The following is a 25,803-nucleotide window of genomic DNA, read 5'->3' on the forward strand; positions in this document are numbered from 1 at the left end:
CGGCTTTCTTATCCACAGATTCAACTATGCATGTTTTGCCATCGCTAGCTATGCCAGTTCATCCTTCGATTTACACTGTCCTGCTACCAACGGTCCCTCCGGTGATAAGCGCTCAGGCTTTTGTTTCCACCATGGACCATTAACCTTTCCAAGCTCCACAACTTTAAATAAGCTTTTCCTACCCAGCTCTACCACCTCTAAATATTCCTCCTACTGAACCGGGCACGCCTACTCAGGCCACCCCTACAGCTCCACTGATAAACTTTCTCCCGGAAACAGAGACTGAATAGGAGAGGAGAATGAAGAAAATGGAGGAGACCATCAGAGCCCTTCAATCAGGCAATTCCCATTTCGATTATAGTGACAATGACTGGAATCTATTTCCGGGCATGAGGCTGCCCCCTAAGATCAAGATTCCAGACTTCAAAAGATACGACGGGACTAGAGACCCTCGACATCATCTCCATCGCTATCAGAGCAAAATGCTCACGTACTGGGATTACAAGGAATTCGTTATTCAGACTTTCCAGGATAGTCTTACAAGATCAGCGCTAGATTGGTTCATGACCCTGAAAGCCGACAACGTCCCTACATGGACAGATCTCTCCTAGAAATTCCTCGACCAATATCGATTCTGCGTAGAGACACCCCCTAGTCTTCTCGATCTCAGCATGACGGAGATGAGAGAGGGTCAGACCTTTGAAGAATATGCGACGAAATGGAGGGGAAAAGCGGCGAAGCACATTCCTCCAATCACTGAGCGACAACAGGTTCAGTTGTTTCACTCCACGCTCAGGAGCGCATACTACTCGCATCTCTTGGCTCATACCTCTTCCTTCTCGGACTTGATCGAGGCAGGAAAGAAGCTTGACATAGGCGTTAAGCTGGGCAAGATTGAAGGCCCATCGAGGAAGAAGGACGGAGAAGCATCAAAGAGGCAGACTATCGGGTCCTCCAGAAAAAGTAAGGATGCGACTGTTGGCACCGTCAATTTCGGACACCAGGCTTCACAACCGATTTCGGTGGACTACACCCTTGCATTGCAGACTTCTCAAGCATATGCACATCCCGTGCATTATACACAGCTCTACCCAGCGTAGCAGGCATATTCCCCGACCTTGCCAACTATTATTCAGTCGCAACCGCCACATCAGCATGCCCCCGCTCAGGTTCAGCAAGGTAGAGCCCCGGCTTTGAGATCTCCTCAGCCAGTTCAACGGGCTCCTGCTCCACAGGCTCAACAGGGTGGCGCTACTCAACCCCATCAACGCAAGCAGTATACATCTCTTCCAGCTCCTCCTTCTCACATATTTCGGCAGCTCTTTACAGGGAATAAGATTAGGACAAAGGCGCCTAGTCCCAACTTTGATCCAACAGTGCAGAATCAAAATTTACACTGTCAGTTTCATCAGGGTGCTCCTGGTCACACCCTGGACACTTGTTGGAGACTTCGGGATAGAATCTATGAGATGATCAACACAAAACAAATCTCCTATAACGAGGTGAAACCACCGAATGTGCACGTGAATCCTCTCCCCGATCATGGATCAAGTTCAGGACCCTCTATCAACATGATTAGCATAGCTACTATCGGAGAGGAGGAGGATCTGCAGGAAACTCCGATTCCGTTCATCATCGACTATGCTCCGGTAGAGGTTGCAGTTACATACACCTCGTTCATCATCGAGGTTCCTGCAAAGGAGCCATATCAAGACCGCCGAGTTCCCTGGGATTACGGGGGTGAGGTTGCTAACTTGGAGCACGAAATGAGCACGATGGGCATCACGCGCTCAGGACAGGTTTATCAAGGCCTAGAGGCTACAAACAAAGGGAAGGCCCCTGCTGCTGCATTCTCAGCCATTTCAGAATCCGCTCCACATCCTACAAAGAAGGTCACCAAGCAAGAAGCTGAAGCTTTTATGAAGGTGATCAAGGCAAGTGAGTACAAGGTGGTTGAGCAAATGGGCAAGTTGCAGGCCCACATTTCGCTCCTTGCTTTGCTTCTAAGCTCCGAGCCGCATCGTGTTGCTCTGTTGAAAGTCCTCACTGCTGCACAAGTTTCGAAGGAGACGACACCAGATAGGATCGAGGAGACTGTGAATTCCATCTTCTTGAATCAGATCTCCTTTGCCGAGGACGAACTTCCATATGAAGGTCAGGGACACTTGCGAGCATTGCATATAGTTTGCAAGTGCAACAATCATGTCGTTGGTCAAGTCATGATCACAATGGCTCCCCTCTCAACGTTTGCTCCATTTCCACTCTGAAACAAATGAACGTGGATATGGGCCGTATTCATGCAAGCACGACCACTGTCCGAGCCTTCGACGGCTCCAGGAGAGAAGTGAATGGAGAAATCGATCTCCTGATCGACGTGGGTCCTTACTCATTCTCTGTTACCTTCCAGATCCTTGAGATTCCCAATGCTTTCAGCCTCTTGCTTAGGAGGCCATGGATTGAAACTGTCGGCGCCGTTCATCTCTGCACCAGAAACTGAAATTCTTTGTCGAGGGCAAGCTCATTACTATTAATGGCGAAGAAGATTATGCAGTCATAAGGAGATGGCAGTCCCTTATATCAGCATTGGGGAAGATTAGAATCTCCCTTTTCACTCATTCGACACCATCTCTGTGATTCGGGATTACGGAGAAGTCGGTTTATCCCGGGTCGATCGCATGATTGGGAAGGTTCTGTTGAAGAACGATTAATTCCCCGGAACTGGACTCGGGGCACGTGCACAGGGAATCCTCTGGCCAATTAAAGTGGTGGAGTACCACAATAGGAGGGGACTTCACTTTCGCCCCTCCTGTCATGAGATTGTCTAGGCTCGCCGTGGAAAGCATCTCCACCGTCTCGCTACAAATTACGAAGAGTTCTCCAAGGGCATTCCTGTTCCACCGCTCTCACAATTTTTTCCGCACCACCACAGATCATGGAAGGCACTTCCAATAGCCCGTCCACTGAATCAGATGACATCTCTTCGGATGCAGTTGAAGCGTTCTTGGCTTTGCCAGCCATATATACCGTCACTGAGGAGACATCTTCCGGGGTTCATATCCGCCCTGCACAGGAGAATGAAGAGCTTACCAACTGGACCGCAGTTCCGCTCTACTCGGCCATTGTTAGCACCCCGTTTTGGCCCATCGGCTCCAACAGAGAACACTCAACAGAAGCTCGGGTCACTATTCACAGTCGGATCAATAGAGGCAAACATGCAGGTACGGGGACATGAACTACAAAAGAGAGGTAGGGGCCACTAGGAAGATACAGAGGGCAATCAGAAAAGCAGACGAGCAACGAACCCCAAAAGGACAAATGCCGGCACTGTGGCACTATTCATCACCGGAGCGTCAGAAGATATCCAATATGGGACTCTAAAAATTCCTTTTGGTACCAAAATGACCAATGGCACCCCTAAGCACATTTCAGAAGTCTTCTGCTTAAGCCAGGCACCCCCGAATATTCGCAAGCTCCTTCCCGACAGGGCTCCCGGGACGCCCCGATCCACGAACCAATAAACGGCACCCGAAAATAGGTCTGCACACACCCAAGGGTCACCAGGACCAGGGAACAGGTATCATACTGTTTTTTGGAACTCATCTTGATCTCCCAAGTGGATCCTGACCTAAAAAAATGGGCCATTTTTTCATAGAAACATAGCCGGAGACCCTTTTAACAAATCATCGGTGCACGAAATTTGTGTCAATCAACCCCAAGTACCTCAAGGGCTTGGGAAATAGACCCTGATCACATTGCATAATCCATTTAAGTTTCACGAGTACCATTCCGGCAGTAAAAGGGCCTCTTTCAAACGGAATCTCGCGCTCAGAGCTCATCGAGGAAATGTTGACGCCCAAGCTCTGCACCACCCACTCCGAACAAGTCCCAGGGGTTAGGAAATCATTTGGCTTTGACCAAGCAAAGCGTATCGGTTTCTCGAGTGGCGTTTTAATGGTCACGAACACATCCCAGCAAGCCTTCGGGACTCGTTTGAACAAATAGAGATGCAGTAGTCTCTGAACGCATCAGAACACTTGGGAAACACTGAGAAAGCCCCGTTCACGGATTCTTAGGACGTCTTCGAATATCGATCTCCAGCCGGGGTTGGCGAGTCAACTGTTCTGCCAAAGGCACAAAGCACACAGACACAAGCAGTACAGCACACAGAGGCACGAACAGGCGACAGAAACGGACAACTTCGCTCCGATTGTCCGAATGGAGCAAAACCGGCTCTTAAGTCCCCGGGTCACCCGAGCATTCGCTTACAAGAAGCATGTCAATATTAGGCTCATTAAAATCGTATTCACGCTTACATTGATAATTCGTTGTTCAAGCGAACCATGGAAATCGAACGCACGATCAATTGAGCCCCGAGCTTCTTCCGGCTTTTCTCCTAGTCAAATGGTACCCTTGAGCTAGCCAAGCCAAGCTGCGAGCCATGGCTCTCCCTTAGAGGCAAGCCAAATGAGCCTCCTCCATTCAATTTCAAAATATCTCTTACACCCATCAACTCCACTCTTCCATCCATCACTTCCCATCAACTTTTGAAGACAACTTCCCCACCCTACTCCAACTTAAAAAATTCGGATTCCCCTAACCCCCTCCATAATTGTGCTTTGCTTTCACTAATTAGGCCATTAAGCTCACCTATTTATGCCTCTTGGGTCATTAACTTATTCACAGCACACTACTCATTCTCTCTCAGGCTCTCTCACTCTAGGAGATCCTCTCAAGCTTCCTTAGCACTAGAAAATTCTAGAAAATCGCTCAGCCCATGCACAGCCCGTTACAAGGCAAAAATTGCCGGAAAACTCAACCGTTTTTCGGCGACCGCCACCTAACCCAAACCAAATTTGACCAAACTTTATACCCCACATGCAATCGACCTCCTAAGTCCATTCCCGAGCTTAGTTTTTCAGTTTGACGCCCCGAACCCTGTGTTTCAGCTCAGCACAGAAGCAACACAGAATCGGGCTTTCATAGTCACTCCCGGGTCCTAGACGTGCCATTCCTTCCCACGACCATGGCTAGTCGTGCCCACATGTCCTAAGGACCCCCTCACGGTCCTTTCTCTCCCCGTGACAAGGTAGTCACGAGCCAAGAGTCGATCAACCTTGCACAGCCACCGTTTCACCCATTTCTTCTTACCGGGTTTCTTTACTTTTTTTTACTGGTCTTCTCTTTGTATTTCCGATTTTCTGGAGTCTTGGCGCACCACGAGCTGGTCACATACACCTCCAGCATCCTCTTGGGTGTCAGCACAAGTCGTGCCAGCCCGTGCAACCATTCCGAGATTCTCATGCAAGTTGATCTTTCCCAGTAGCCCGCTATTTCTTTCCAGGATAGCTTTTGTGCTTTCTGTTCAGCCGAGTCTTCCGACTCTCTAAGCCACTTCTCCTACTCTTTCCTCACATACTGAGGCAAGGTATAACCCCTCTACGACTTAGAGAAGTTAAGTCTTCGATATTTTGTTTTTGTGGGGAGACAAGGTGGTCAAAAACCGAATCACATGCAAGTTTAGGTTTTTATTCATTTTTATGCGTATTCATGTCGTTTGCCATGTTCATTGATAAGGGCATATTATACTCATATTTTATTGTGCAATTCAAGTTAAATTATTATTAATTTTATAGAAATTATAAGAAGCTGATGTTTAATTATGTGTAATTTGATATTGTAGATATTGTAGCTCTTTGAGGACTTAGATGGAATTACAAGCAATATTGAGGAGTTTTGCGCAATTTGAAGCCAGCCTATATCTTTCGGAAATCTTTTTTTTTGTTTTGGATATAAATACTCCTTATAACAAGATTATGAAACCTTAGGGGGAGCCATCTTTCACCATTCTTTTAACCTAGAGAGTTTTTGGAGAGAGTATTGTCTGGAGCCGTCATCTGGATCAATTGATTTGAAGCGAAGAATCGTGAAAGAGACTATTCCCTAAAGGAATTGTTGGGTCTTTGTTGAATATCTTGAGTCTACTGCTGAATATGAATTCTATTATAATGACTCTTTTGAATTATAATTGTGTTTTCAAGTCCATGATGTTCTAAGCTTCTCTTGTGGGATTATCATGAAACCCTAGGTAGCTAATATGATGATTGTAGCCATGTTATAGGATTAATAGATGTGTGGATGATTCATGATTGCAATTCCTATAATTTCAATTTTAATTCTTAATTGATTATAATTGTTAGAAACACTATTGATACGGGAGTTGATACAGGATTGTTAGGAATTTTTTGTTAGACTAATTAGTTAAATGCGGAAGCTGCGTTAATTAGTTTAATTAGATATTATCCATGGATTAATGCAATGTTTCTAGTTAGTTATTCGCTAAGACATTAGGGATAATTAATATAGGGCATTAGGCAATCGTAGCATTGGAAGGTGTATGATTGTAATTTAGAGTCCACTATTAATTAGAGATGCGAGAGCTGATTAATTAATTAGGGGTTTAAGACTTTAATTTTAAAGGCTTGATAAATTCACTTGAATGACCACATAGCTATTAATCTATATAACATGATGGCAATCTGATTAGTGAAACTATGGTGGATTCTATTTTTCCCACTTCCGATTGATATATTTTCATACAATTCTCTTTCTACTCTTTGTGACGATTTAGGTTGGTTAGTAGTTAATTAGTTAATTCTCTCAATTTGATTGCCTAGGTAATAATAGAATCTAATATAGGTTTAGTACTTAATTAATCATCGTGAGATTGACACTCTATTCATCACTATATTACTTGATCTGACCCAGTACACTTGCTGGTGGAATTCGCGCTTATTTTTATATATATTTGCAGTGGATCAAGTTTTTGGCTCCGTTACCGGGGACTAACTTAACAATAGACCATCTTTAGTTCTATTGTTAATTTAGGCGTTGTCAGTATCCCATTTTGGTCCACCGGCTCCAACGAAGGACTCCCGGCCGAAGCTCGAATTACTATTCATGGCCTGACAATCGGAGGCGAACGCGCGAATGTGGGAGCACGGGCTACAGAAGAGAAGCAAAGTCCCTCCTAAAGGCTCAGAAGGGCAGTCAAAAGGGGAAATAAACAACGATCCCCGAAACAATCGAAGCTGGCCCTGTGGTACTATCCATCATCGGATCACCGGAGCGTCAAAAGGTATCCAATATGGGGCTCTAAAAATCCCCCGTGGTATCAAAATGACCAACAGCACGTCCGAGCGCATTTCAGAAGTCTACTGCTTAAGCCGGGGTACTCCCGAACCTTTGCAGACGCTTTCTTGACGGGGCTGCCGGGACGCCCGATTCACGGACAAGTAAACGGCACCCGGAAACAGGCCTGCACACACCCAAGGACCACCAGGACCATGGAACAGGATTCAAACTGCGTTTCGGGGTTCATCTTGGTCTCCCGAGTGGATCTCGACCCGGGAAAAAGGGGCCATTTTCCATAGAAAAATATAGCTGGAGACCTTTATAACAAATCATCAGTGCACGAAATTTGTGCCAATCAATCCTAGGGACCTCAAGGGCTTGGGAGATAAACCCCGATCGCATTGCATAATCCATTTAGGTTTCTCGAGTACCATTCCAGTAACAAAAGGGCCCCTTTCACGGGGAATCTTGTACTCATAGCTCATTTGGGAAAATGTTGACATCCGAGCTTTGCACCACTCACTCCCAACAACCCACAGGGGCTAGGAAATCATTTCGGTTCGGACCAAGCAAGTCATACCGATCTCCCGAGTGACGTTTCAATGGTCACGAATGCCTCCCGACAAGCCTTCGGGACTCATTTTTGACAAACGGAGATCACAGTGGTCTCCGAACACATCAGAACACTCGGGAAACACTGAGAAAGCCCCGTTCGCGGATTCCTAGTCATCTCCGGTTATCGATCTCCAGCCGGGGTCGGCGAGTAAACCGTTTCACTCAATGCGAAAAATACACCGGTGCGAGCCTTACAACACGCTGAAGTGCAAATAGGCGTCAGAAGCGGACAACTTGCTCCGATCATCCAAACGGAGCAAAACCAGCTTTCGAGTCCCCGAGTCATCCGAGCATTCGCTTTCAAGAAGCATGTTAATATTAGGCTCATTAAAACCGTATTCGCGCGCACATTGATAATTCGTCGTTCAAGCGAACCACGGAAATCGAACGCACGATCAATCGAGCCCCGAGCTTCTTCCGGCTTTCTTCCTAGTCAAGTGGGACCCTTGAGCTAGCCAAGCCAAGCCAAGCCGAGCTGAGCCGAGCCAAGCCACAAGCCATGGCTCTCCACCATACATTTCAAAATATCTCTTACACACTTCCCATCCATCCTTCCATCCATCAACTCTCATTTCCCTTCTCTTCCTTTCCCCACACTCAACAAGACAACTTACCCACCCTAATCTTCCCTCCAAAATTCGGAACCCCTAAGCACCCCCCTCTAATTGCACTTAAACTCACTAATTTGGCTCATTAAGGCATCCTATAAGTGCTTAATTGCAAGACACTTTAATCTCCTCTTGCACTCTCTCTCTAGCTTTCTCACTCAAAAACTCTCTCAAATTCCTCTCAAACTCCAACACTTCGTTCAGCCCAAGCACAGCCCGGTTCAAGGCCAAAATTGCCGGAAAACTCAATCGTTTTTCGGCGACCGCCACTCAACCCGAACCAAACTTGACCAAACTTCATATCCCACACGAACTTGACCTCCCGAGTCCATTTTCGGTGTTAGTTTCGGCATTTGAAGCTTCCAGCATGCAGATCCAGAACAGTCCAGAATCGGGTCTCTGGGTACTTTCCCGGTTCTTAGGTGAGTTCCGCCCCCCGACTTTGCCCGAGCCTTGACCAAACTTCTTACCCCACATGTTTTCGACCTTCTAAATCCATTTCCAAACTTAGTTTTAGCATTCGAAGCCTCCAACACACCGTTTCAGCAGGTAACAGAAACAGTACAGAAACGGGCTTCCATAGCCACCCGGGATCCTCGGCACGCCATTTCTTCCCATGACCATGGTGAGTCGTGCCATCACTTCCTAGGGGTTCCTCACGACCCTCACTCTTCCTCGTGACAAGGTGGTCCCATGCCGAGATCCGTTCAACCGTGCACCACCGCCTTTTCTCTCCTTTCTCCCTTCACAGATTTTTCCAGGTTTTTCCTGGTTTTCTTTGCATCTTTCAGGAAAATCGACATGTCCAATCCTCATGAAACCACAGCAGTAATGATCCTCACTCAGTTAGGAGTCCAATGCCACCGACCTTGCATCAAAAGACCACCGGGAGCCTCCCGTAGAGTCGTTTCTTCATCGGGTGCCAGTCGGGTTTGTTCCTTTAGTTTTCTTTTCTAACCTGAACTTTGCCGGAACTTACAGGTCAGCTCGGGTTGAATCTCGCTACGAGCCACCTATCACCGTGATCCTCAGTCAATTAGGAGTCCAATACCACTGACCTTGTATCAAAAGACCACTAGGAGCCTCCTGTGGAGCCGTTTCTTCATCGGGTGCCAGTCGGGTCTGTTTTGACCCGACTGGGTATGTCCTTTTTTTACTGACCCGCCTTTGCTTTTGATTTCCGGAAAATCTACGCATGCTCTCCTCTCGAAACCACCACAGACGTGATCCTTAGTCTCTTGGGAATCCAACGCAACCGGCCTTGCACGAAAAGGCCACCCCGATCAACCGGTACAGCCCCGACAAGCCGGACTGCCAGTCGGGTCTACCAGTCGACCCGACTGCACCAATTCGGGTCTGTTCAATCCAGGGGGCAGAACCGACTTCCCAAGCCCTTTTTTCCGGCTTTCCTCGGCTTTTCCCGCATTCCAGAGCTAGGTATAATCATTCCCGACTCAGAAAAGTTAGGACTTTTACGTTTTCTTTGCGTTTGTGGAGCGATAAGGCGGTCCATGACTGATTCGCATGCAAGTTTATGTTTTTTGGTGTTTTTTACATCGTATTATGCATGTCTTCATCGTATATAGTGCTAGCATGTCGGGAAATAGCTTGAATCGGAGTCGAGGAGATCTCGTTGGCTCGGGCAAGCCAAAAGAGCCTCTCGGCCTCACCCCAAGGGAGGTGGCTGAGAGCCTCTCTTGGCTTCCTCGGGCCATGGATGGCCTCCTTTCCCCGACTCAAGTCGTTTCCCGAGTTTTTACATTTTTCTCTTCCCATGAGTCGGTGCCGTTTTATCGATTCCTCTAAATATTGTGTTTGTGCTTGTTTGTATGTTTAATTGCGTTCCTAAGATCATGGCGGCACCGGCTATGTAAAAAATGTACGTTGTCATCGTGTTTGATGTTTTATGCATGCAAGAAACGGTCAAAACCGATTCTTGGAATTGATTGTAATCACAATTTTCATTTAATCGTTGGTTTTATGTTAATTCGTATGCTAGGTACTTTAATATCGAACAATCATTTCATTGATCCATAACAATTGAGGTTTGAGGTCTCAATCATTAAACCATTCCACGAACGGAAAATGGGACGTGTCATTTGGTTAATGAAATCATTCGGCTTAAATAATTGAACAAATTGAATATTAATTCGTAAACGCATCGATGGTTCATGGAACGGCGGAAATGCCCTTTTCCTTAAAAGCTCATAATTTCAAAACATCGAGACGTGTAACACGAATAGAATCGTGTCTAGCAAGTACTCGCGTACTATAACTCGAGTCCGGGCCCAATTTGAGGCGGCTCGAGTCGGGATGCGCGAGTCCTCTTTAGACCTCTTCGTGTCACACGATCTGTAATTTGTATATGAACATCACATGTTTTACCACTCAACGGCATAGTCGTCATTTCGTGATTCACCAATATCCTAGGCTTTAGGGAATAAGAAACACCTCGATCTATGGATGGAAAGGGGCGGCCCGTTCGGGTGCGAGTTTCATTCGTACGGCCCATTCCGTCCACTTTCGGTGTTTCTACCCCCCTATTGTAGATTTGGTGGTGGACATTTTCATTGCCGTTGCAAAAAACGAAGAGCTGGATTAATCATGCATTTGACTGAATCAAACATTAGATAATGGATAGGTGGAATGCTAGGTTCCAATCTAGAGTCAAAAATATAAGTTTGGCTAATTCGGTGAAACCATAGTGACACATCACTGAATAAAGTTTTAAAACAAATCCACGCATGTAATCGGCGTAGAACCATATTCCAGCCTACCTCTTTGTTTGCATAGGTTAGATACATTATTTGGTAATCAACCCCGGTTAATAACTGATTAAATCACATACATTCGACTTAATATACAACTTGTCTGTATTTACCTATATTTGTCAATTATTGTCTGTTTTTCATCAGTTTTATCAGTTTTCTTCTGTTTTCCATTTGCTTTTGCTGATTTGTTGCGGTTCGGGTCCGAGCCCATAGGTTACGTGTTGCACGGGGTCCAACGCCCCAAATCACCGAACACAAGGTCCAACGCCTCCTAACTCACTGAGTGCGTGCAACCCGAGTGCGGAATGGGATCTAACCTCGAGTCATCGTCTCACTCCATGTATGGCCTATGTGGAAGGCAATTTGGATTGGATGTATGAAACGTGTTTAGATATCACCCTGGAGCTCGATCGGTCCAACGGTTACAGTGAGAATCAATCGGTTCTCCTATAGACCGTTGGTTCGATTGGACCCGACCCCCGGCTCCTTGAGCCCGCGTTGCCTTAATTTATTTATCGGTTATTCCAAACACACGGTAAGCCGGAGCGGAATATTGGCCCAATTCAAACTGATCGGAATCCATTTACTTATTCAGTTGTACTTTGTAATTATTCGAGAGAGTATTGCGAGAATTTTGTTTGTACATTCACTCATTTGTAAGGATCCCCGATCGGCGAGCGAGAGGTCAGAGTGTCGAACCGGTCAAGTTGGTCTATTGTTACCAAGAAATGAGTAAGCTCGAATACTCGAGGTATCCATTCGCGCAGAGAATCGACCATTACGGCTCGATGAACTGTAACGCTAAGATAATGAACCGATTCCTCGACGCACAAGCCTACTCATCTTTCGGATTCTTGGCCTAACTTGATCAATTCATCGACTTTACGGTGTCAAAACGGGCGAGTCAGGTACAACCCTAAATCACGCGGTAAATAAACAATATGGCAAGCCTAGCAAACTAGAGTACCGAAAGGGCGTGCGCGATATAGGCCCGCACGTAATAGAACCCCCGAATTCGAAATTTCCGGTTCCGCATGACCATTGCCTTAGCATTTAGGTGTACCCCGTACCCCTAGACCTGGATAACTTGCCGGCCCTCGACCTTCGGGTCGTAAAATGGCAAGTGACGACTCCTTCTCACGTGCGCCCGTCACGCGTCCCCGGGAAGGTGGACACTCCCAAGCCGCGTTGCATAGGCGCGCGCACGCGTGCCCCAACGAGATAAAATTCGGGTGCGCACAGCTTGGCGACTCCACTGGGGACATCTAGAGGGTTTGGGCTCAATCTCGTTTGCTTGCTTGCTTGCTTGCTTGTTTATTTACTGCTTTCCGTCATTTACCGCTTATCTACTTACGCACATTTATTTCACGCTTGCATTGCATATCATGCTAGCTTTAGGTGCCTTGTCTAAAATCCCACGGGCCCCAAAATAGGAAGCTAGGTTAGTCAGAGGTTCCGAGTAAGGGAACGGATCGAGTCGGCTATGCCACTGAACCGGCCCCCAAAGATCCTCGCTCGATTTCAAGGAATTCACGCCCTTGAGTCGGGAGCCCCCATCCATAGATAGCACGGTCCCTGTAGCACCGAACCATGCATCGTGCTATGCCTCCAAGCAAGCCTTCAACCCGACGCCGACAACAGTCCATCGAGTCGGCCTGCGTGCCATTTTAGTCTTTTTTATTTCAAGAGCGATGTACCTTGTAATTTGTACTAAGCCGTGGGCATTTACTTTTCTCTGCACATATGCATCATGCAGTTTTCAAAACACACTAGGATGTCGTTCACATTGACAAGTCCTAAGCAGATTTTCTTATCGTCTTGGTAAGGGACGCCTCGCTTGGCCTCCTGCCCGCGCCTCAACAGAGTCCACCAGCACACAAGGACCTCACCGACCCGCCATGAAATGCGGATGGCGTATACTCTGGGACAACATGATCGACCTCACCAACACTAGGTTCGATTACTGAGAGGTTACTGAGAGATGAGAAACTCGCCGGCCAACCACAACTTGGAGGGAGCTCTCCCAAACCCGCGACAAGCTACAAAGATATGATCAAGAGCTTGTTTGAGTGAACGCCGCCCTGGAGAGGTCTAGGAAATGGCCTCATGAAGGCCCACACATGCACTCTAGGATAGATGTCTCCGCAAGGCCCTCGCCTAGACCCAGTGCTTTCCGAGGCCGCGCTCGCTCAAATCTCGAGTGTGGTGGCAAATCAGTTTAAGGCACTATTTTACAAAATTTGCATTGTACTTTGAACCTTTTGAGTCAATGTGAACGACAACATTAGCTTTTGAAAACTCACGCATTGCATTCATCCTATCCATTTACTGTTTTACACGACAATTAACACTACCACACGATAGACAAAGTTGTGACCGCCTTTGTAGGTGGACCTCTCATGGTCCTCACCCTTCCTCCACGGCAAGACGATCAATAGCTTAAGGGCCAACCATCCAAGCAACACCAACTCCCCATTGATCCCGCGTAATCGATTATGTCATTGCATGGTTGAGCAGACGTCCCTCCATGCTACAAGTGCTTCCATCAGCACAACTGAGCGTGCCATTTCCGCGTCGTGCGAGCACACCCCTACCTTGCCCATGCACGCATCCTCGACACACCTTGTGCATGTCTTTCAGTGTGCTTGCATGACGCCTACCAGGCCAGTTCGCTCCCCTACGCTGTTGCATTCAAATTACGAATAGTTCTTGTTCCTTCATTGCTTTTCCTCTTCCCATTGTAGGAAATAACTGACAAGAAGGCAACTTGGACCTTGAACGACCACAATCAGGACAATGAACACTTCCCGTCCAGCACCTTGGAACTTCGACACCGAATCCCAACCCTCCCTCCACAAAAGATCACAGGCAACAGCTCCGACAAACAGAGCATGGCTCTGCCTACCCACCGCGAAAGTCACTAGCACGGTCACATCTTCGACCGGAGAATGATCCCTGCCCACCTTCTGCTGTGGCCATCAACCAGCCACTGGGGCAACATGCACTCTTCCCTAAACTCTCTTTTACATTTATTTATATGCATTCCCAAATGAGCTCCCGGCATGAATGAACCCTTCACGGGCGCACTAGGACAGCCCCGAAGACGCCTTGTTGGTTCTGTCGGAATTGTTTGATTCATTTGTCCTCATGGAATCCGACTCCTCGAGCCTTCCCTAGGACGGCTGCGCATGCCAACCCGCAATCGGGGAAAGTACACCTATGTGGCCCCTAGCCATGGTCTGGCTACTCCAGGGTGGCGATGACTAGATCTAGGAATTGAGTGTCCCCCAATCGCGGCACCCCATGGGTCGCACGTTGAACAAGGGGATTTTCCTATGGGTCCGCTCCATATTTCTTGCCGCATATTTCACCGATCAATCGCCTAATGTATCATCTTCTTTGACATCTCTCACAGGGACACGCCAGTCACAGGCAAAGAACGATACACAGGTTCACACCTCCCTGAGAATTCCTCTAGGACCCTTTCCTCATACTTCGATGAGGGAGGTGTCCGACAAATAGGTACCCCCCACGAAGCCGGAGACAGAGACAACTGAACAAACCATTCAACCCTGGGGCAAATCGAGCCTTCCCCACTGTAAAGACCCATCACTGACAACATGCAACGATAAGCCCTGAGGCAGGACACAATCGGCTTTAAGAGCGCCTATCCTCTAAGGGGCACCCTCCATGGGAGCGACAATGCACGATCGGGAGCGACAATCGTATAGGACGCCCGACACAAGCTACAAAGATCAGGGCATCCCCGTCCAACATTCACGCGGAGGCAACCTTGGTCACCCATACTCCTGGGGTAATTTTGTTTTCGTTTTAGACAATAGGGGAAAAGACTTGTAAAGTTTGCAAGGACAAAAGACGCGAAGTTTGACTTTCGAGTGCACAAGAATCAGACTTTTGAGAAAACCAGCCATCACAAAATTGGGCTAGGACAACGAAGTACATCAAGTCTCCACGAGGCTAAGCAAACAAAAGTGGCATCGGCGATGCAAAGTCGAGAAGTTTCAAACAAATACAATGGGCACAATACAGACCCCAGCTGCGAAAAAGAGAGAGCGAAAAGACGCGGGAAAAACCCGCCAACAAAGAAGAGAAGAGAGAGAGAAAAGAAGCGGGAAAAACCCGCCAACAAAAAAACGGGGCAACGCCGAGGTTCACCAAAAGCACCAGCACCCCCAATCCAAAAGAAATGAACAAATCTCGACAAAAAGGGAAGCAGCAGTTGCAACTCCTCGACGAAAACAGAACACCACTCAGTCGGAGGTCGAATCCTTCCGACCCTTTGCCCTTGCAAAGTAGAGAGACAAAGAATCGAGCCCGCTAGATCGAAAAACCCCCTTTGGGGGCGGCCTAGGCAAAAACTAGGGCAAAAGATAGGCATGACCGGAAACCCCTTGTGGGCGGCCGTGACAAAAGGAGAGCTCATCCCCTTTAGGTTGAGAGGTACGGCCCCGAGGCGGGTGATCATAGCAAAAGGAGAGTAACATGAGAGATAAACAAAACAGTTATCTTGGGCCTTCACACGCTGTGCGGACCAGGGTTCGCCAAGGGAAATGGCTAGGTTGTCTACTCCGGCATGATCCCCGATCGGCTCTCCTATCGAACTCAACTGTCCAAGGCGGATTCTTCTTCAAGCACAGCGGGCGACCAAGCACGCAATCCAAACAGTTCAAGATAGCCAGCACCAACCGAAGGACGGAAGAGAAGGGGGGTACATCTCACGGCAAGCGTGAACCCGTGTATCCTTTCAGCCTAGGGCAACGTGCTCCCCAAGCTTTCTCTTTTCTCTTTGTCATTGCACAACTCCAAAATGGGTCACAGCCACCCTTCAATCGGCTACCACAAAGCCAAAATCCTAGACATTTTTTTCCGGGAGTCTAGTCATAACACTCTGAAAATGATTAGACCGAGGTCTGACCAAATTTGAACAAAAAATTCCCCATGCGGGTTACAAATGCAGCCGCCCTACGGCACCCTGATGAGAAGGGTCCTAAGCTCAAGGGCGCGTCGAACAACCGATAGAGCTGCTTGGGCACCTTTGAGAACGTCTCGATATGCCCATGCAAGGCTAACAGGAGCCCCGGAGGCCTCACATCGGGGCCTCTGAAAGCGGGACCCCATTCTCATCACCAAAGCAAAAACTCTCCACGGGTCGCCCAAGCGACCCAAAACGAAAGAGCACGCGTCACAAACACTTCCTTTTACCTGTGCTTACAAATCGCTAGTAATCCCATGACTTACTAATGATGTCAGGATCATAGGTACGACAAACACAAGAACTACGGCGGACTCTGATTTCTGACCTCTCGGGATATGTAGGCGCTCCACCACAGAGCTCGAGTCCCTCATCGCAAGACTGGGGCATCCCCAGCAAACTACAATCGCCCCTGCGACAAAGCTAGCATCTGGTAGAGCAACGAGCAACTGCCCCAGCAGCAAAGCCGACTTCCGGCAGATCAAACACACCGCCACCCCAGGGGCAAAGCAACGACGAAACAACTTCATTGCGGCAGCAACGCCAATCTACTGCAGATTAGCACCTTTGGGACAGCATCAGCCTTATACACTCAGCACGCACCACTGTCCACATGACTAACAAAGAGTTATGCTCTTCTCTGCAGATGCGCATGGAACCCCAAGGGGCATCTCCTCCCTAACGGACTCATATCTGTCTCACGCGACAGGTCGTGCTCTCGATATGCCGGAAACCGTCGAGGATGTTCCACGCTACCAAACAACTGACGTCCAAAGAAGGGCAAGCATCGAGGAATCATCATCAGTTGTAGCACGTGATCCAGGCCCAACGCCAAGCAAACCACGTCGCCTGACGCTTTACGCGATCCCTGAGCAAGTGTCTCGGGTCTATCCCAGTTTTTAAATTCCCGTCTTGGGTCCATCCCGGTTTCAAATCCCTGTTTATGGTCCATCCCGGTTTCAAATTCCTGTTCGGGTCCATCCGGGTTTTAAATTCCTGTTCGGGTCCATCCCGGTTTCAAATTTCTGTTCGGGTCCATCCCGGTTTAAATTCCTGCTCGGGTCTATCCCGGTTTCAAATTCCTGTTTCGGGTCCATCTCGGTTTAAATTCCTGTTCGGGTCCATCCCGGTTTCAAATTCCTGTTTCGGGTCCATCCCGGTTTAAATTCCTATTCGGGTCCATCCCGGTTTCAAATTCATGTTTTGGGTCCATCCCGGTTTCAAATTCCTGTTCGGGTCCATCCTAGTTTTAAATTCCTGCTTCAGGTCCATCCCGATTTTAAAATTCCTGTTTCGGGTCCATCCCGGTTTCAAATTTCTGTTCGGGTCCATCCCGGTTTCAAATCCCTGTTTCGGGTCCATCTCGGTTTCAAATTCCTGTTTCGGGTCCATCCCGGTTTAAAATTCCTATTTCGGGTCCATCCCGGTTTAAATTCCTATTTCGGGTCCATCCCGGTTTAAATTCCTATTTGGGTCCATCCCGGTTTCAAATTCCTGTTTCCGGTCCATCCCGGTTTCAAATTCTTGTTCGGGTCCATCTCGGTTTTAAATTCCTGTTCGGGTCCATCCCGGTTTAAATTCCTATTCGGGTCCATCCCGGTTTCAAATTCCTGTTTCGGGTCCATCCCCTTTTCAAATTCCTATTCGGGTCCATCCCGGTTTTAAATTCCTGTTCGGGTCCATCTCGGTTTAAATTCCTGTTCGGGTCGATCCCGGTTTCAAATTCTTGTTTCGGGTCCATCCCGGTTAAAATTCCTGTTCGGGTCCATCCCGATTTCAAATTCCTGTTCGGGTCCATCCCGGTTTAAATTTCTGTTCGGGTCAATCCCGGTTTCAAATTCCTGTTTCGGGTCCATCCCGGTTTAAATTCCTGTTCGGGTCCATCCCGGTTTCAAATTCTTGTTCGGGTCCATCCCGGTTTAAATTTCTGTTCTGGTCCGTCTCGGTGTTCAAATTCATGTTTGAATCCCCCGAACTTGTGAATTTTTGTTCCAGGCACAATATCCCGATACGTCCAAGCAAGGTATGAACAGCCATGGGGAATAGTACCAAAGCAGTCGCCGGATCCAAAAATGGTTGCTTCTTATAATCTTTAGTTACATCCTCTAGTCGAGCATGCAACCAAAGAGGGGCAAGCTGTCAGCATCCCATTTTGGTCCACCGGCTCCAACGAAGGACTCCCGGCCGAAGCTCGGATTACTATTCATGGCCTGACAATCGGAGGCGAACGCGCGAACGTGGGAGCACGGGCTACAGAAGAGAAGCAAAGTCCCCCTAAAGGCTCAGAAGGGCAGTCAAAAGGGGAAATAAACAATGATCCCCGAAACAATAGAAGCTGGCCCTGTGGTACTATTCATCGTCGGATCACCGGAGCGTTAAAAGGTATCCAATATGGGGCTCTAAAAATCCCCTGTGGTATCAAAATGACCAATGGCACGTCCGAGCGCATTTCAGAAGTCTACTGCTTAAGCCGGGGCACTCCCAAACATTGCAGATGCCTTCCTAACGGGGCTGCCGGGACGCCCGATTCACGAACAAGTAAACGGCACCCGGAAACAGGCCTCCACACACCCAAGGACCACCAGGACCATGGAACAGGATTCAAACTGCATTTCGGGGTTCATTTTGGTCTCCCGAGTGGATCTCGACCTGGGAAAAATGGGCCCTTTTCTATAGAAAAATATAGCTGGAGACCCTTATAACAAATCGTCAGTGCACGAAATTTGTGCCAATCAATCCCAGGGACCTCAAGGGCTTGGGAGATAAACCCTGATCGCATTACATAATCCATTTAGGTTTCCCGAGTACCATTCCAGTAACAAAAGGGCCCCTTTCCCGGGGAATCTTGTGCTCATAGCTCATTCGGGAAAATGTTGACATCCGAGCTTTGCACCACTCACTCCCAACAACCCGCAGGGGCTAGGAAATCATTTCGGTTCGGACCAAGCAAGTCATACCGATCTCCCGAGTGACGTTTCAATGGTCACGAATGCCTCCCGACAAGCCTTCGGGAGTCATTTTTGACAAACGGAGATCACAGTGGCCTCCTAACACATTAGAACACTCGGGAAAAATTGAGAAAGCCCCGTTCGCGGATTCCTAGGTCATCTCCGATTATCGATCTCCAGCCGGGGTCGGCGAGTAAACCGTTTCACTCAATGCGAAAAATACACCGGTGCGAGCCTTACAATACGCAGAAGTGCAAATAGGCGTCAGAAGCAGACAACTTTGCTCCGATCATCCAAACGGAGCAAAACCGGCTTTCGAGTCCCCGAGTCATCCGAGCATTCGCTTTCAAGAAGCATGTCAATATTACGCTCATTAAAACCGTATTCGCGCGCACATTGATAATTAGTCGTTCCAGCGAACCACGGAAATCGAACGCACGATCAATCGAGCCCCGAGCTTCTTACGGCTTTCTTCCTAGTCAAGTAGGACCCTTGAGCTAGCCAAGCCAAGCCAAGCCGAGCTGAGCCGAGCCAAGCCGCAAGCCATGGCTCTACTCTAGAGTTGAGCCAAATAAGCCTCCACCATACATTTCAAAATATCTCTTACACACTTCCCATCCATCCTTCCATCCATCAACTCTCATTTCCCTTCTCTTCCTTTCCCCACACTCAACAAGACAACTTACCCACCCTAATCTTCCCTCCAAAATTTGGAACCCCTAAGCACCCCCCTCTAATTGCACTTAAACTCACTAATTTGGCTCATTAAGGCATCCTATAAGTGCTTAATTGCAAGACACTTTAATCACAACTCCTCTTGCACTCTCTCTCTAGCTTTCTCACTCAAAAACTCTCTCAAATTCCTCTCAAACTCCAACACTTCGTTCAGCCCAAGCACAGCCCGGTTCAAGGCCAAAATTGCCGGAAAACTCAACCGTTTTCCGGCGACCGCCACTAAACCCGAACCAAACTTGACCAAACTTCATATCCCACACGTACTTGACCTCCCGAGTCCATTTCCGGTGTTAGTTTCGACATTTGAAGCTTCCAGCATGCAGATCCAGAACAGTCCAGAATTGGGTCTCTAGGTACTTTCCCGGTTCCTAGGCGAGTTCCGCCCCCCGACTTTGCCCGCGCCTTGACCAAACTTCTTACCCCACATTTTTTCGACCTTCTAAATCCATTTCCGAACTTAGTTTTAGCATTCGAAGCCTCCAACACACCGTTTCAGCAGGTAACAGAAAAAGTACAGAAACGGGCTTCCATAGCCACCCCGGGATCCTCGGCACGCCATTTCTTCCCATGACCATGGTGAGTCGTGCCATCACTTCCTAGGGGTTCCTCACGACCCTCACTCTTCCTCGTGACAAGGTGGTCCCATGCCGAGAGCCGTTCAACCGTGCACCACCGCCTTTTCTCTCCTTTCTCCCTTCACATATTTTTCCAGGTTTTTCCCGGTTTTCTTTGCATCTTTTAGGAAAATCGACATGTCCAATCCTCATGAAACCACTGCAGGAATGATCCTCACTCAGTTAGGAGTCCAATGCCACCGACCTTGTATCAAAAGACCACCGGGAGCCTCCCGTAGAGTCGTGTCTTCATCGAATGCCAGTCGGGTTTGTTCCTTTGGTTTTCTTTTCTAGCCCGAACTTTGCAGGAACTTATAGGTCAGCTCGGGTTGAATCTCGCTATTAGCCACCTATCACCGTGATTCTTAGTCAGTTAGGAGTCCAATACCACCGACCTTGCATCAAAAGACCACCGGGAGCCTCCTGTGGAGCCGTTTCTTCATCGGGTGCCAGTCGGGTCTGTTTTGACCCGACTGGGTCTGTCCTTTTTTTACTGACCCGACTTTGCTTTTGATTTCCGGAAAATCTACGCATGCTCTCCTCTCGAAACCACCATAGGCGTGATCCTTAATCTCTTGGGAATCCAACGCAACCGGCCTCCCACGAAAAGGTCACCTCGATCAACCGGTACAGCCCCGACAAGCCGGAGTGCCAGTCGGGTCTGCCAGTAGACCCGACTGCACCGATTCGGGTCTGTTCATTCCAGGGGGCAGAACCGACTTCCCAAGCCCCTTTTTCCGGCTTTCCTCGGCTTTTCCCGTATTCCGGGGCTAGGTATAATCATTCCCGACTCAGAAAAATTAGGACTTTTACGTTTTCTTTGCGTTTGTGGGGCGATAAGGCGGTCCATGACCGATTCGCATGCAAGTTTATGTTTTTTGGTGTTTTTTACATCGTATTACGCATGTCTTCATCATATATAGTGCTAGCTTGTCGGGAAATAGCTTGAATCGGAGTCGAGGAGATCTCGTTGGCTCGGGCAAGCCAAAGGAGCCTCTCGGCCTCACCCCAAGGGAGGTGGCTGAGAGCCTCTCTTGGCTTCCTCGGGCCATGGATGGCCTCCTTTCCCCGACTCAAGTCGTTTCCGAAGTTTTTACATTTTTCGCTTCCCATGAGTCGGTGCCGTTTTATCGATTCCTCTAAATATTGTGTTTGTGCTTGTTTGTATGTGTAATTGCGTTCCTAAGATCATGGCGGCACCGGCTATGTAAAAAATGTACGTTGTCATCGTGTTTGATGTTTTATGCATGCAAGAAACGGTCAAAACCGATTCTTGGAATTGATTGTAATCACAATTTTCATTTAATCGTTGGTTTTATGTTAATTCGTATGCTAGGTACGTTAATATCGAACAATCATTTCATTGATCCATAACAATTGAGGTTTGAGGTCTCAATCATTAAACCATTCCACGAACGGAAAATGGGACGTGTCATTTGGTTAATGAAATCATTCGGCTTAAATAATTGAACAAATTGAATATTAATTCGTAAACGCATCGATGGTTCATGGAACGGCGGAAATGCCCTTTTCCTTAAAAGCTCATAATTTCAAAACATCGAGACGTGTAACACGAATAGAATCGTGTCTAGCAAGTACTCGCGTACTATGACTCGAGTCCGGGCCCAATTTGAGGCGGCTCGAGTCGAGATGCGCGAGTCCTCTTTAGACCTCTTCGTGTCACACGATCTTTAATTTGTATATGAACAGCACATGTTTTACTACTCAACGGCATAGTCGTCATTTCGTGATTCACCGATATCTTAGGCTTTAGGAAGTCGAAAACACCTCGACTATGGATGGAAAGGGGCGGTCCGTTCGGGTGCGAGTTTCATTCGTACGGCCCATTCCGTCCACTTTCGGTGTTTCTACCCCCTATTGTAGATTTGGTGGTGGACATTTTCATTGCCGTTGCAAAACACGAAGAACTGGATTAATCATGCATTTGACTGAATCAAACATTAGATAATGGATAAGTGGAATGCTAGGTTCCAATCTAGAGTCAAAAATACAAGTTTGGCTAATTCGGTGAAACCATAGTGACACATCACTGAATAAAGTTTTAAAACAAATCCACGCATGTAATCGGCGTAGAACCATATTCCAGCCTACCTCTTTGTTTGCATAGGTTAGATACATTGTTTGCTAATCAACCCCGGTTAATAACTGATTAAATCACATACATTCGACTTAATATACAACTTGTCTATATTTACCTATATTTGTCAGTTATTGTCTATTTTTCATCAGTTTTATCAGTTTTCTTCTGTTTTCCATTTGCTTTTGCTTATTTGTTGTGGGTCGGGTCCGAGCCCATAGGTTACGTGTTGCACGGGGTCCAATGCCCCAAATCACCGAACACGAGGTCCAACGCCTCCTAACTCACTGAGTGCGTGCAACCCGAGTGCGGAATGGGATCTAGCCTTGAGTCATCTTCTCACTCCAAGTATGACCTATGTGGAAGGCAATTTGGATTGGATGTATGAAACGTGTTTAGATATCACCCCGGAGCTCGATCGGTCCAACGGTTACAGTGAGAATCAATCGGTTCTCCTGTAGACCGTTGGTTCGATTGGACCGGACCCCCGGCTCCATGAGCCCGCGTTGCCTTAATTTATTTATCGGTTATTCCAAACACACGGTGAGCCGGAACGGAATATTGGCCCAATGCAAACTGATCGGGATCCATTTACTTATTCAGTTGTACTTTGTAATTATTCGAGAGAGCATTGCGAGGATTTTGCTTGTACATTCACTCATTTGTAAGGATCCCCGATCGGCGAGCGAGAGGTCTGAGTGTCGAACCGGTCAAGTTGGTCTATTGTTACCATGAAATGAGTTAGCTCGAATACTCGAGGTATCGGTTCGCGCAGAGAATCGACCATCACGGCTCGATGAACTGTAACGCTAAGATAGTGAACCAATTCCTCGACGCACAGCCTACTCATCTTTCGGATTCTTGGCCTAACTGGATCAATTCATCGACTTTACGGTGTCAAAACGGGCGAGTCAGGTGCAACCCTAAATCACGCGGTAAATAAACAATATGGCATGCCTAGCAAACTAGAGTACCGAAATGGCGTGCGGGATATAGGCCCGCACGTAATAGAACCCCCGAATTCGGAATTTTCGGTTCCGCATGATCATTGCCTTAACATTTAGGTGTACCCCGTACCCCTAGACCCGGGTAACTTGCCGGCCCTCAACTTTCGGGTCGTAAAATGGCAAGTGGCGACTCTTTCTCACGTGCGCCCGTCGCGCGTCCCCGGGAAGGTGGACACTCCCAAGCCGCATTGCATAGGCGCGCGCGCGCATGCCCCAACGAGATAAAATTCGGGTGCGCACAGGTGCACTTTATTGTGTGTTTGTTTCTTGTTCTCTTTGCAGGTATTCTATGCACAGGAGTAGAAGTGCTGAACTTCTACCATTAGATCCTGAGATAGAGCGCACCTTGCATCGGTTGAAAAGAGAGAACAGAAGAAGGGCAAAATTGCAGGCAATTAAGATGGCAAACGATGACATCAACCGCTAGATACAGGGTGCTACCAGAGCACTTCGAGACTATGCAGTACCTACTATTATGGGTTCTGCGATCAAAAGGCCCACCATTCCAGCGAATAACTTTGAACAGAAGCCGGCACTCATCCAGATGGTTCAATCAAATCAGTTTGGAGGATACCCCAACGAGAGTCTTGATGAGCATATTGCAGGATTCCTCCAATACTGTAACACGGTAAAGATGAATAATGTCACTGATGATGTTATTAGATTACAACTTTTTCCTTTCTCACTTAGGGATAAAGCGAGAGCCTGGTTCAATTCACTGCCACAAGAGTCCATCACCACTTGGGCCAACCTCTCATCTAAGTTTCTCAGGAGATTTTTTCCGCTAGCTACGACTACAAAATTGAGGAACGAAATCACTAACTTCACCAAGTTCAGTGGTGAATCTCTTTATGAGGCATGAGAGAGATTCAAGGAGGCAATCAGAAAGTGCCCACATCACGGATTGCCAGATAATCTTCTAATTGAGGTCTTCTATCTTAGCCTGGATGATACATTGAGGTCTCTAGTAGATGCTGTAGTAGGAGGCGCACTGATGGGTAAGAATTATGATGAAGCAAATCCTTTGATAGAAGAGATGGCCTCTAGTGCACATAATTGACAGAATGAGAGAAGCAAATCAAGAGTGGCATCAGTCAATGACATGGACACTATTGCTAATTTGACAACCCAGATTTCAACTCTCATTACCCAGGTAAGTAAACTCACCTCAGCACATTCTTTTAATACTAATCGGGTTGCTTTTTGTGAGTTGTGTTCAAGACCACATTCGACTCTTGCATGCATGTCTGGAAATCCCTCAGCTTCACCCAATGGAGAGCAAGTGAACTTTGTCAACAACTTCCAACGGAGTAATCAAGGACCTTATTCAAACACTTACAATCTAGGGTAGCATAATCATCTTAATTTCTCATGGAGGAATGAGAATAATGCACTCAAATCGCCACCTGGATTCCAGAAGCAAGGCCCTGCTCAAAATGCTCCACCTTAGCAGAGTCAGTCGAGAATGGAAGAGCTCATGTTGAGCTATATGCAAAAGACTGACACCATGCTACAAAATCAACAAGCCACTATTCGAAACCTAGAGGGTCAGATTAGTCAGATTTCTCAATAATTGAGTAATAGACCATTAGGGTCTTTACCCAGTAACACTGAGGAGAACCCTAATGGTGTCAATGCTATAATGTTGAGGAGTGGTAAGGAATTGGACACAGTCAACAGAAAAGCTCAAACCCAGGAGAAGAGTCTAGAGAAAGACAAAGATAAGCAAAAGGTGGAGGAACCAATGTAGAAGTCACCACAGGTGAAACCGTATGTTTCTCTTGTCCCTTTTCCAGGAAGATTGAAGCAACAGCTGCTGGTCGCCCAATTTGCTAAATTCTTGGATGTCTTTAAAAAGCTACAAATCAACATTCCATTTGCAGAAGCACTCCTGCAGATGCCTTCATATGCCAAATTCATGAAGGATCTGCTAAATAGAAAAAGAAAGATTGATGGGAGTGAGCCTGTGATGCTTACAGGGGAGTGTTCTATGATTCTCCAGAAGGACTTGCCTAACTTACCACGCAAACAAAGAGATCAAGGGAGTTTCACTGTCCCTTGCACTATAGGGAATTTTCATTTTGAGAAAGTTCTTATCGATTCGGGTGCAAGTATAAATTTAATGCCTATGTCTATTTTTTGGAAACTTGGACTTGGAGAATGCAAGAAAACTCATATTACCTTGCAACTTGCTGACAGGAGTATCAAATATCCAAAGGGCATTGTCGAGAATGTCCCAGTGAAGGTAGACAAATTCACATTGCCAGTCGACTTCATAGTCTT

At 47.3% G+C, this 25,803-nt stretch overlaps 1 non-coding gene across 1 annotated transcript; it reads right to left on the bottom strand.

Moving 5' to 3' along the window:
• Positions 1-24,319: 24,319 nt before the first annotated feature.
• Positions 24,320-24,426, bottom strand: LOC116193365. The gene has a single exon (XR_004154274.1). It is a non-coding gene; the product is annotated as a small nucleolar RNA R71 (small nucleolar RNA).
• Between the last annotated feature and the right edge of the window lie 1,377 nt (positions 24,427-25,803).

This window comes from Punica granatum, chromosome 1, assembly GCF_007655135.1.
Source record: "Punica granatum isolate Tunisia-2019 chromosome 1, ASM765513v2, whole genome shotgun sequence".
Lineage (NCBI taxonomy): Eukaryota > Viridiplantae > Streptophyta > Magnoliopsida > Myrtales > Lythraceae > Punica > Punica granatum.